The sequence below is a fragment of the Notamacropus eugenii genome, chromosome 4, assembly GCF_028372415.1.
Source record: "Notamacropus eugenii isolate mMacEug1 chromosome 4, mMacEug1.pri_v2, whole genome shotgun sequence".
Classification (NCBI taxonomy): Eukaryota; Metazoa; Chordata; class Mammalia; order Diprotodontia; family Macropodidae; genus Notamacropus; species Notamacropus eugenii.
The window spans coordinates 461,416,546-461,428,374 of NC_092875.1; the positions used below are offsets into that span (position 1 = coordinate 461,416,546).

Sequence of the window (11,829 nt, forward strand, 5' to 3'; positions counted from 1 at the left end):
ACACAGACCTAGCAGTATTATTACTGGATCAAAGGGTACGCACAATTTTCTAGTCTTTGGGCACAATTCCAAATTTCTCCCCAGAAGGGTTGGATCAGCTCACAATTCCATCAACAATGAATTAGTGTCCCACTTTTCTCATATCCCCGCCAACATTTGTGCTTTTTCTATATTGGCCAATCTTACAGGTGTGAGGTGGTACCTCAGAGCTGTTTTAATTTGAATTTCTCTAATTTATAGTGATTCAGAGCATTTTTTTCACATGACTAGAAACAGCTTTGATTTCTTTGTCTAAAAACTGTTTGTTCACATACTTTGACCATTTATCAAAACTGGAGAATGACTTATTTAAGAATGAGAATTCTTAAAAATTTGACTCAATTTTCATATATTTGAAAAATTATCACAAATTTGCTATACAAATTTGTTTTCTGTTTTTTGCTTTTCTTCTAATCTTGGCTTCATTGCTTTTGTTTGAGCAAAACCTTTTTAAATTCAATGTAATCAAAATTATTCATTTTATATCCCACAATGCTCTCCATCTCTTGTTCGGTATCCATATCTCTTCCCATATCCATAGGTCTGCCAGATAAACTATTTCATGCTCCTCTACTTTGCTGTCAGTTTGACCCTTTATGTCTTACGTTCCCATTTTGATCTTCTCTTGGAATACAGTGTGAAATGTTGTTATATACCTAGTGTGTTTCCAATTTTCCCAGCAGTTTTTGTCTAATAGTGGCTAACTAGCAGATCTAAACATAAAATAATACATATGTGTATACAGGTGTATGCACGTATATATAAAATAAATGTAAAACAACCAGAAACATTAAACATGCCAAAAAGCTCACTCACCTCAGCAACCCATGTTGAGGTATCATATGCCATGGTATCTTTATGCGGGTGCCCTCCTCGGCGGGAAGCAGACTGCCCTGTTTTCAGATGGAGAGGCTTTATCTCCCTTGCCCTGTCGACACGACCATAAAACCAACTATCTAAGGAGAAGATCACTAATGATACCAAGTCTCCTGGCCCATCAGCTCCGTCTTTTCTCAACCTGATATTCCTGATGAATGCCCAGGCTTCTGCTCACACTCCTGCCCTCACACAATGATTTTTTCTCCATGACAGGAGGAAGGGAGGGGAGCTTCAGCCTTGGCCCCTTTTAGGGACTAGAGCTGGACCTCCCTTTGCCCAGAACCACTGCCACCTAGGGAAGAATTACCAATAACAACAGAGCTAAGACTTACAGCTCTTACGACATGCCAGCACTAGGCTTTACAATGAGCATTTCATCTGATCGCAAGGAAGGCACTATTCTTATCCTCATTTTGCAGATAAGGAAACTCAAGCAAGGAGAGGTTAAATGACTTGCCCAGGGCTATGGAGCTATTAAGTATCTGAGGCCAGGTTTGAACTCGGGTCTTTCTGACTCCAGACCCAGCACTCTTATCCACTATTCCATAAGGCAATAAGAAATATCATTTCATTACTGCCATTTTCATAAAGTGTTCGTGGTAAGTTTATGTAAGGAAACAAACTACCGTGCAGAAGCACAAAAGTTCTAAGAAGAGCTTGGTATCATCCTCTAAGCTAAGCCACCATACTTTAATACTGAGTGATTTCCATAAGACATCAAGTACGGAAGACAGCAAAAACTGTTGGAAATATGGTCTGGTAATCAAGAAATGAAAGAATTCAAAAGTCTGTAGATTATTTAAAATGCGCATATCTATAGCATCACGGACACATTCTTTAAGTGAGTTGAAACACACTAAAAACCTCACGTACTACAAATGGCAACAACAAAGTGAAACCAATGACAGCTTATTTACAATAATAATTCACGTTCATATAGTACCTGAAGATCTGCAGAAGGTTTCGCATTCATCATCTCACCTGATCTTAAAAAATAAGAATGGGCTGGTTAAAAACAGCAATTAATTCGTAGTCAACAGTCCAGACTCAGACCAACACCCGCTTAGAACAAAGGTCAAAGGAAACATTAAATGAGGAAAAAAGACAAAGAAGAAAAGACAGAGTAGGAGATTACAACAGCGCCAGCCCAGCCCACTTTAAACAAAAAGTCATTTGAAAAATCTTTCTTAAAAGTCACAGAAGAAAAACACTGACTAACAATTTTTGACAGAAGTTTAACTAAAGCAAAATACTACAGTGGCCAAAAGGAGGACCTTCAAAGAGTGCCACCCCAGCCTGTAACCACTCACACATCAGCTCAGGACGTTACCAATTTAATATGCATGTTCATTTGCAAAAAGCTGCAGAAAAGAAGGAAATACCATGAGCCATAACACCTTCACAAAACTGAGAAAAGCACTTGAGAAGGCAAGCTGGCAGAGAGAGTGGTGTGAGATGGAGGTAAGCTATGTCATTCTAAGAGCATCCAGAGATGAAAAGGGGTGAGAAGGCTCCATCTTCAGCCCTCACCAGGTGGTGAAGCAGACAGACCACAAAGCCTGGAATCAGGAAGACCTGACTTGGGCAGCTCATTTAACTGCTGTTTGTCTCAGTTTCCTCAACTGCAAAGTAGGGATGATAAGAGCACCTTTGTAAGGATCAAATGAGATAAGATTTGCAAAGCCCTTGGCACAATGCATAGTACACAGTAGACACTTAATAAATGCTTGTTGCCTCCCCCACACATGCCCCATCTTTTCCTCTCTCTACACTTCCTCCCTCCCTTGATAATCTCCTTAGTTCCCATAGGTTCAATGATCATCTCTAGGCAGACAATTCCCAAATCTTTATCAAGCCTTATCCTCTTTCTTGACCCCATTTTCACGTTGCCAGAGTCTAAAGAACTGTCCCAACTTACTGCATATTACTCCTCTTCTCATCCTCCATATTCCAGCCAAAATAGTCTGTCAGTCAATTTTCATAAGCAAATGTCCACAAAAGTTCTAAAAACTTCTCAAATCTATATTGGTAAAACATAGAGGCCACATGTTTGGAAGCCCCAAAGCTGTGTGTCATAATCAAAACTTATTATTTTATTCAAGCTTAGTCTGCATTTCATATTTAACTTCTGGTCATTTACATAAAATTTTGTTAAATGTTCTAAATTCTGCTTTGAAGTGTACATATATAATTCTTACAACCAGCAGGGAATATACCTGTATATGGTAAGCAGACTAAACTGATCCATGCAATTGTGTGTACAGATTATATCTATGTTATAAGATGACTCTGCGAATCAAAACTAAGTCCTGGTTTACTGGAAGAATAGATTGAGGACTTTCAGTGTTTTCCATTACTGGAAAATTTATATGCCGAAAAGTAGCAAGAACCTAGGCCCAAACAGACAAATAAATAAATAAAGTGCACACACTTCAAGGGTTTGTTTCTTTCAAGAAACACGAACAAAATGGAGTTTTATTAGCTGTTTCATTAAGTTTTATTTTAGACAAAAACAAACACTGAAAGCATATGTGCAACATCTGATGCAAAAGAATTTCATTCTAAACAGTCTCTGTACAAAACTCATTAATGTAACATTAAATGTGCAGACCTGTCAAGCAACTTAAGTATAATTTACCTCATGTTAGTTTATTTATCATTTCTGACACAGTTTATTTAACATGTTCTAGTCTTTACATCAACACATGTTCCGAGCTAACATGTGAAATCTGTCTTTTCAATGACATTTTGCAATAAATATCTATCGCATCTGCTGAGGGCAGTTAGAACATTTCCTCCTTATCCAGTCAGTCCTTAAAGCAGCTGGACACCGGGACTTTTGTGGAAAAACTTTTAAAAACAGATCACTTCATATTAGTCAAATTCAAGTTGCCTTTCCTCACTTTCCCTTAGATTACAAGTGCAATTTTAAAGGAAATTAGATCAATGTTTCACTATAAATAGCATTATTGTGTTTAAGATATAAACGTAATATTTGAGATTTAAAGTAAAAAATGAAAAGCTAATGCTTTCCTCTTAGAGTAAATTCATTTGTGTTGAGGATTAATCACAGTGCCACTGGTAAAAGCTGCCAACCTCACTACTTTTCCTCCTAAGCCCAGCAAGACCTAACTAAAGTTGGTTATGTGAGAAAAATTTCATAATTATATTGTGTCAGTTCATAACTTCAGCTTATTAGATGCCCTTTGAAAGAAAGATGAGTGAATTTCCTCCATTGATTAAAACAGTTGCATATGGACCTATAAAATCTGAAAATACTAAAGATGGGAGGAGAAATTAGCCAAAACTTACTTCTCCAAGAATATTCCTGATCCCCAAGGGAAATGCAAATTAACCAAATATTTGCTTTTATTTAGATCTCAAATCCTGAACGTTAAATGTAGTGGGAAGATCTTACGCGTGAAGATAGTTAACAGAACAGTAACTCTTCAGTTTCAAGGGACCATTCTCTCATTCATACTCATACACCCAAGCAGTCAACCTGAATGGAAAGAAGCTGAGGCAGATACGCTAGACTAGGGCTGCTATTGATGGAGTGGAAGAAGTCCAGACTGGAGTTAGAAGATTCAGGTTCACATCCAGTTGTCTTGTTATAGCTGCATGATCTCTGCAGGTCACTTCATGTCCTCACATCTCTGCACCTCAGACTTTCATCTATCACCCTGATCTGCAACCTCAGTGTCCCAGATACATCCAGGACATTTCATTAGGGTGTAAAAGTCCCCAAAAACTTTTTTTTAAGGCAAGTATTTATTGAATACTCAATCATAAAGAACATCCTTTGGATTTATTAATAAAGCTAAAGAAATGAAAATTGAGCTAAGTTTAATTTTTTTAATTAAGAACTAAACTTTAATTTAAAATATAGTCTTTAAAATGAGATACAAAATGTTGTATTTTTGCTATAGTGATAACCAGGCACATAAAATGATAAAATTAACCTTCACGACCTTTATCTCTAACCAGATAATAAACCAGACAAAACAGATGAAAATGTTTTCCTCTTCTTGTCTTTGAGAACAAGACGCTGATCACCAAATACCACATATTATATTCCTCAATCATATCACAGCAATTAACTGATGGAGTCCATTCTCATTCAATGCACAAAATCAGAAGTGAGTCTGTGAGGAACTGTTGTGTTGGGACACTATGGGTTTCCATTTGCTTTATACATGTGCTAGTTTCAAAAAAAAGCTCTTTCCTATGAACAACCTGTAGCAGATAAGACAGCAAGGCACTGAACAGAACTGCAAAAAAAGTGGAAGATGGAAAACCAATTCTTCAGCTGATCAAGTCATCCTCTGACGGTATTCTAGTGCTAGGTTTAGGAACAGATCAATCATACCACCATCCTCTGTAATCTGACTTCAACTTCCAATTCTTCCAAGGACACGACATTTTTTTGGCAATGATTCTTATATTCCTGCCAACATCTAAGCTCAGCAGTTTTCCCACTGCAGTCTTAATTTTCTAAGTCTCCTGTTCAAATCAGTGGTCAATGCATATATAAGCACTGAATCTAGGAATGGATAAAACAAAATTATTCTCTCCTGATCTTCGTTTGTATTAAAGTGATGCTAAGACTCAAAGATACCACCCATCCAAGTGGATGTTTTTCTCTTTAGTGGAGGACCTGATATATTGTTCTCTATATACATTTTTATACCAACATTGAAAGCAGATTGTAAATATTTGGAATCACCTGTCATTGCAGCTAAAGGATGATGGAAGCTTTTCACCCGTTACCTGAGATCTGGAGCATGAAGAGCTTTAGCCCCTTTTACCTGCAGAATAAAGCACATCATGGGGAGGGCAAAGAGAAACCTACATGAATTTAAGTCTGGGGCTCACTCCCTGGCTTGGCAGTTACCATCAGCAAAGTGGGCTGTTTCAGGAATGGCTTCTCGTTTTGTTTTATAGTAGCCACAGCTTCTGCTATGCCTCCCCATTTTGGGTTTGACAGAGACTTCAAAGTATCCAACACGGATCCTGCTTCTTGTGAAAGTCTCCATTACTGCATTCACATATGACTCTCTGTGAAAGCATAAAGAGTCTGAGAAAAACTGAAAACAAATCAAAGGCAATTGTGTTCTGTTTGCCTGAAGCGCACACATTCTAAAGAAAGGTCCAGACAATGTTCAAAGCAACATAAAAAAGTGTCTCTCACTGCGTGCGTGTTTGTTTCTTTACATTCATTAAACTCCCACAGTATATTCAAACACAGCAGATGTGCCACCCAGACAAACAGACATTCCTGGTGACCACTGTTCCAAAAAACGGACAGGCATCATTTGTTAATCGCAGACACAAAACGTTCAGCTGGTCATCCATTCCTAGCGGCCATAGCAGCATCAGCACTTACTGAGACCATCTTCCCCGTAGTAAAAACACAATCTTTTATTGAACAACACCATGCCAAGCCACGATTAAATCACTTTGGATTAATTACTAAGACAGGAAGTGTTCAGGGAGATTGCTGCCCATGCTTTGCCATTACATGACAATCTTGGAGCATACTGACAAGATTTAGATACATTTTCATTGTGACCCCTAAATAATATTCCACTTTTTACCAAACACACAAAGTCAATGAGTGGTGCCATTATACTTTGGTTGTATGACCATTCTTCTTGTTTAGATAGACAAGTCAACTTGCCTTCATCCAATAATACGTCAATAGGTTTCCCTTTATTAAATATTTATCATCCAGGGGCCAGTTTCTGAATCCCTTCACATACTGGATCACTGTGACCTTCACTTGCTGCATCATTAAAGGAAAAGAAATAGCAGTAAAAAGTAAAATGTTTGATCTCAGACTATATTCTAACTATCTATGGTTTTTATATCAATTGAGCTAAAAACTTCTTCATGTATTTGGCATTTTACTTCATGGAAACATGATCAGTTTGGATTGCTGAGGCGTTCCAGATAATCAGAACTGGCTGTCTAATCTACTTTTTGGAATATCACAGTACAGGTCATCAAATTTCAGAACACTGCATAGCTTTGACTAGTCACATTGACTTGAACTGAGAAACAAAGTCTACTTTTTTTTCATCATTACTTGGTTAATTACCCACACGTGAACTGGTAACAGCATTATCTTCATATGAGTGATTAACCAAGGAGTCTGCAGTATTTGCACTACTATTAGCACATTCATTATAATTCAGTTTGTCTACCCAGTTTCTTATCTTAATGAACTGATCCAAATCTTACAATTAAAAGAGGGTATCAGATGACTGAATTAAAACATAAAGTCATAGGTTTTGTTATGCTATTTCAGTAATATACTTATGACAGATTACAAACACTACACTGTGCTAGGCAAACCTGACATGGCCATTTATATAGGTCAAAGAATTATCTAGAGGTGCAGGGAGAGAGAAAGAAGATCCATGCTACAAGCAAATGGGGGCTTTCATACAATTCTATATATTATATAACGTGGTGCTTATTACACAATACAACAAGCTATATTTTAAAACTAAAAGCATGTGAAACAATTAAATTAAATTAGAAAGCTACTTTTCTTCTGGAATTGCAGTGTACATAGAACACATAGTACACAGTAACCCTGTGTGCACACCTTTGCTTGGAGTGATCCAAGAGTTCCCTATCCCTTCAATTATCCTACCATGACAATTCTACCTCCACCTTATCTTTCATATCTGTCCTTTCTCTCTCCTCACATGTTGCCCACCTTCCTCAGGCCTTATCTCCTCTCCTATATTGCTTTCATAGATCCAGGACTCTCTTTCTTGACTGAATTGAGTTGCCTTGCTCTAAATAGAAGAGCTCCTTCATTCTATATTTTCTGACATATATTCTGTATTTTCACTTTCTCTGATTTCTGTTTTGCTGGGTTTCTTGGTTAAGTGCTATGTGCGTTCATGGAGAAATTGTTATTTGGTGGAAAAGGGGTCACACCTTGGATATAAAGCTTGCAGTGCTGCTCTCCCCCCAATACTGAAGTGACCAGAAGTTAGACTGAACCTAAAAACCTCATCTCCTAACTTAACATCATTTAATGGAGCATACAGACGTATTCTAACCTTGGTACCAGCCTGTTCCCCCAACCCAACTCCTGCACCCTGGAAGAGGAGAGTGGCCTCTGGCTCCAACCTCAGTCTCCCTTGGAGAATGACAGGGAGAGAGGAGGTTACAGCTGTCTTTTCTGCCTGTTTGAGTCTCACAATGCCATCCCTATGCAACATGCATGAGGACAACCCTCACAATACATGGTGGCAGAGTGGACAGAACACTGGGCCCAAAGTCAGGAAGACTCATCTTCCTAAGTTCAAATCTGGCCTCATACACCTACTAGCTGTGTTACCTTGGGCAAGTCATCTTGTCTGCCTCAGTTTTCCCATCTGTAAAGAAGCTGAAGAAAGAAAAAGCAAACCACTCCACTATCTTTACCAAGAAACCTCAAATGGGATCACAAAGAATCAGACCTGACTGAAACAACCAAGTAACAACACATACTCATGAACATATCTTCACCCAATATAACGTAATTTCTCTGAGGGGAAGGGATGTTTCACTTCTGTCTTTTCATCCCTAGTACCTATCACAGTGGCCAGCACATAGTAAGAACTAAGAGAGAGGTTCATTTGTAGAACAGTATTGAATTCTTCTGCAATGAATATCATTACAATAAAATTGGATTTTCACAGAAAGCCTTGTTATATTAAAGGAACTGACTAGTCAAGATACTGATGTTACTTTTACGTAAATTTGTAATGTTTTGTGCATCCTATTTCATTATTTATTTAAGAGGAAAATATGAACATTGGCATGATTTAGCTCCTATTTTTTAAATAAGATTTGGGGGGCTTTCACAATTAAATTTTTATGGCAGATTGCCACTTTCTGGGTGGTATTTTTTGTTTTCATTTTTAGAAAAAAACAATTTTTATAAAAGGAGCTTGGCTGTAACACATTACATTTAAAAGCAATTTTACTACACAATAAAAATTTTTACGTAGCCAAAATTTTCTAACTCTTAGCCAATGGCTCATTTATCTTGAGCAATATTTTATGCAATGACATTCTAATAAAACAAAAGAATTTTAGACTGTCTCTTGGAGTACATTATAATGTAATTTGGCCCATTCTGTTATGTGAAGCAGCTTACATAACAAAATTGCACATTTGTGTAAATAATGTTTTTAATATAACAAAAGTTTTATATGGAAAAAGCATCAGCCTCCCCATCAGGGGCTCTTGTGTCAGGTCCCATAACCTCTGACTCAGACCACAGAGAATGCCTCAGACATGGAGGACACAGCTGTCACTGGACTCTTGACAGTTTCATTACCACTAAACACTTTGCTCTTATTCTCTGTGCCCAAGATGGAAGACAACTTAAGTATAGTCTGAGATATAAAACTTGTCTAGAAGCAAGAACACAATCTACAATGAATGTGTCTGCCCTGGGCTTCTGTCCTTGGTCTTGTTTTCTCTCTGTGTATCTTTCCTGGTGATCTTATCAGCTTCCAGAAAATCAAACATTATTTCTGAGCTTAAATGCATACAACATGGAGACTAATTCTAAAACCAATGACATAGTTCTGGTCTCAAAGCCCCATACCACAACCAATAAGGGGACAGCTATAGGGTACAGTGGATAGAGTGCCAGGCCTGGATTAAGGAAGACTCATCTTCCTGAGTTCAAATCTGGCCTCAGAACTAGCTGTGTCATCCTGGACAAGTCACTTAACCCTCTTGCTCAGGTACCTCATCTATAAAATGAGCTGGCAAGGGAAATGGTAAACACCTCCAGTATCTTTGCCCAAAATATCCCAAATGGGGTCATGAGGAGCTGGACATGACTGAAAAACAATAGAAGAAATCGCTATTTCTAAATAACAATAAAATTTAGATTTCACAAGCAAAAGAATATGCTTATGTTTCATAACTAAGCTGTTCTAAAATGATGTACAAATGGAGAAAATCTGGATCAAAAAGGGAAGAGACTGTGAGATCTGCATGTGACAAGACAAAGGAACACACCACTGAGAGACACTTGCATCACTGCTGTCTTCTGTATTCAAAATGGTGTGCATCTACAAAGTGAGGTAACAGGCAAAACTGCCTTGAACATTCTAAAGCACTACAGAGATATAAGGTCTGCTCAATAAGCATGAAGCGTAACAGACAAAGCACTGAATCAGATGAAAAATTGATTCAGTGCCATATTTACGCTCTTAAATAGTTGGTATGTTCCATGTAATTTAGCAGCCTGTTTGTGTGGTCATTAATAATTAAATAATTTCAAATATGCTGTATTTCTTATCATAGCAAATAAAAAAAACTATTAGTAACAGAGGCACACAAAAGTTCCCATAGGCAAAAAAGTACTACCCAAGACTCTTCTGACACGATATTCACCCGTACTCCCCCAGCTACTCCCTAGAAAAACCCCAACTCCTCTTCTATACGTGCACTTGGATGAATGTGTGTTCTCAGTCACCAGATTTATAATCTCAATGTGGAATCTCAGAGTCGCCAAGTCGGCTCATTAAATAAAAAGGCCCTACTTTTTTTTATATGTTGAGAACAAAAATCTGTCTAGTTTCACAATTTCCAACCAAAGCTTTCTCTTTCGTTGAAAGTTCAAACTTTGACCTAAGTATTAAATTCCTGATAGACTCAGGGCATCTTTTTAAACTAAATAATTCCTTCGCAAACAGTCTCTGACTAAAATCTTAGGTTTCAAATGGCTACCTGTAAGAAAGGATGTATTGTAATTCTTTAGCTAATATCTGGTCTCCACACCACCCCCTCCCACAACTATAACTGTACCTTAAAGAGTATTGTAACTATCCTTTCTCAGAGTTCTCCTGGATAGATTTTTAAAACTCATGGTGTTTATCAGCATTTTACTCCCAACTAACACAACCTGTTCTTCCCCAAAAGACTGCTTAGGTTAGGACAAGCATATATTTAAGTGACAAACTATTTCACAAAACTCAGCCTATTACAAAATGCAAATTCAATGTCATTGATTAGGATTCAGTCATACAGCATGTCTTCTTGGTCTACAAAGTCTTTAGCAGTCTACTTCATCCCTTCTCAAAACACTGTGCTGGCAGGACGATCTGGACCTTGCTAAAGTTTTTTTCTAACCTCCACAGATGTGCTAAGAATCATTTTTTTTTTTTTACTTTTGCCATCACTAAAGCAAAAATAGTAGAAATATTTTTTCTTCCCTTTAAATTTGGTTTGCAAACTCAAGAGCTGTGCTGTTGTGTTCATTCCTCATTGCCAAACAAGACCACGACTCAAGAGTACTTGATTTAAGAAAATATAATATCACTTTAACATTAACAGAAGATATTTTCCTGGTCCTTCAAATATGGTTTTGACTAAGGAATATGTTGAAATTTAGAGAATAAACTTGAAGAAAAACAACTTTTTTACTGCAAAGCTTTGAAAATATATAACATTATTAGTATGAGTACCCCTTCCACTGATACAGATCACAAATCCTCCTCACAAATGGTCTTCAAGAGCTGGTAAGACCCAAATCACTCATCAATATAGTGAAGAATCTTCTAAACTGGGTTACGCTGGATCCCGGTGACACAATAGCGCCATCAGAATCCAGATGTAAAGCCTGTCTTTGCTGCTGCTTCTCCCATTACAACATGTCTCTTGCTAGTACCAATATTTCCTTCTTTGTATTTTTTTCCCTAGAGCTTAGCAAAGTTCCTGACATGTTTGATATTTGTTTACTGATAAATTTATTTATTTCTAGCTTGATAAGATCTTCCAAAGAATATGTTCTATTGGCATAGCCTTTGGAAATCTGAGGTCACCACCATACCATAATGAGCTATCCTTTTTATTATATTAATAATTTTTAATGTGTTAAGATGA

General features: G+C 37.4%; 1 protein-coding gene across 9 annotated transcripts in view; it reads right to left on the reverse strand.

The window, feature by feature from the left end:
• The window catches only part of ATG10 (autophagy related 10), a 366,598-nt gene that overhangs the window by 268,727 nt on the left and 86,042 nt on the right, over positions 1–11,829 (reverse strand). The gene's annotated exons all lie outside the window — the stretch shown is intronic.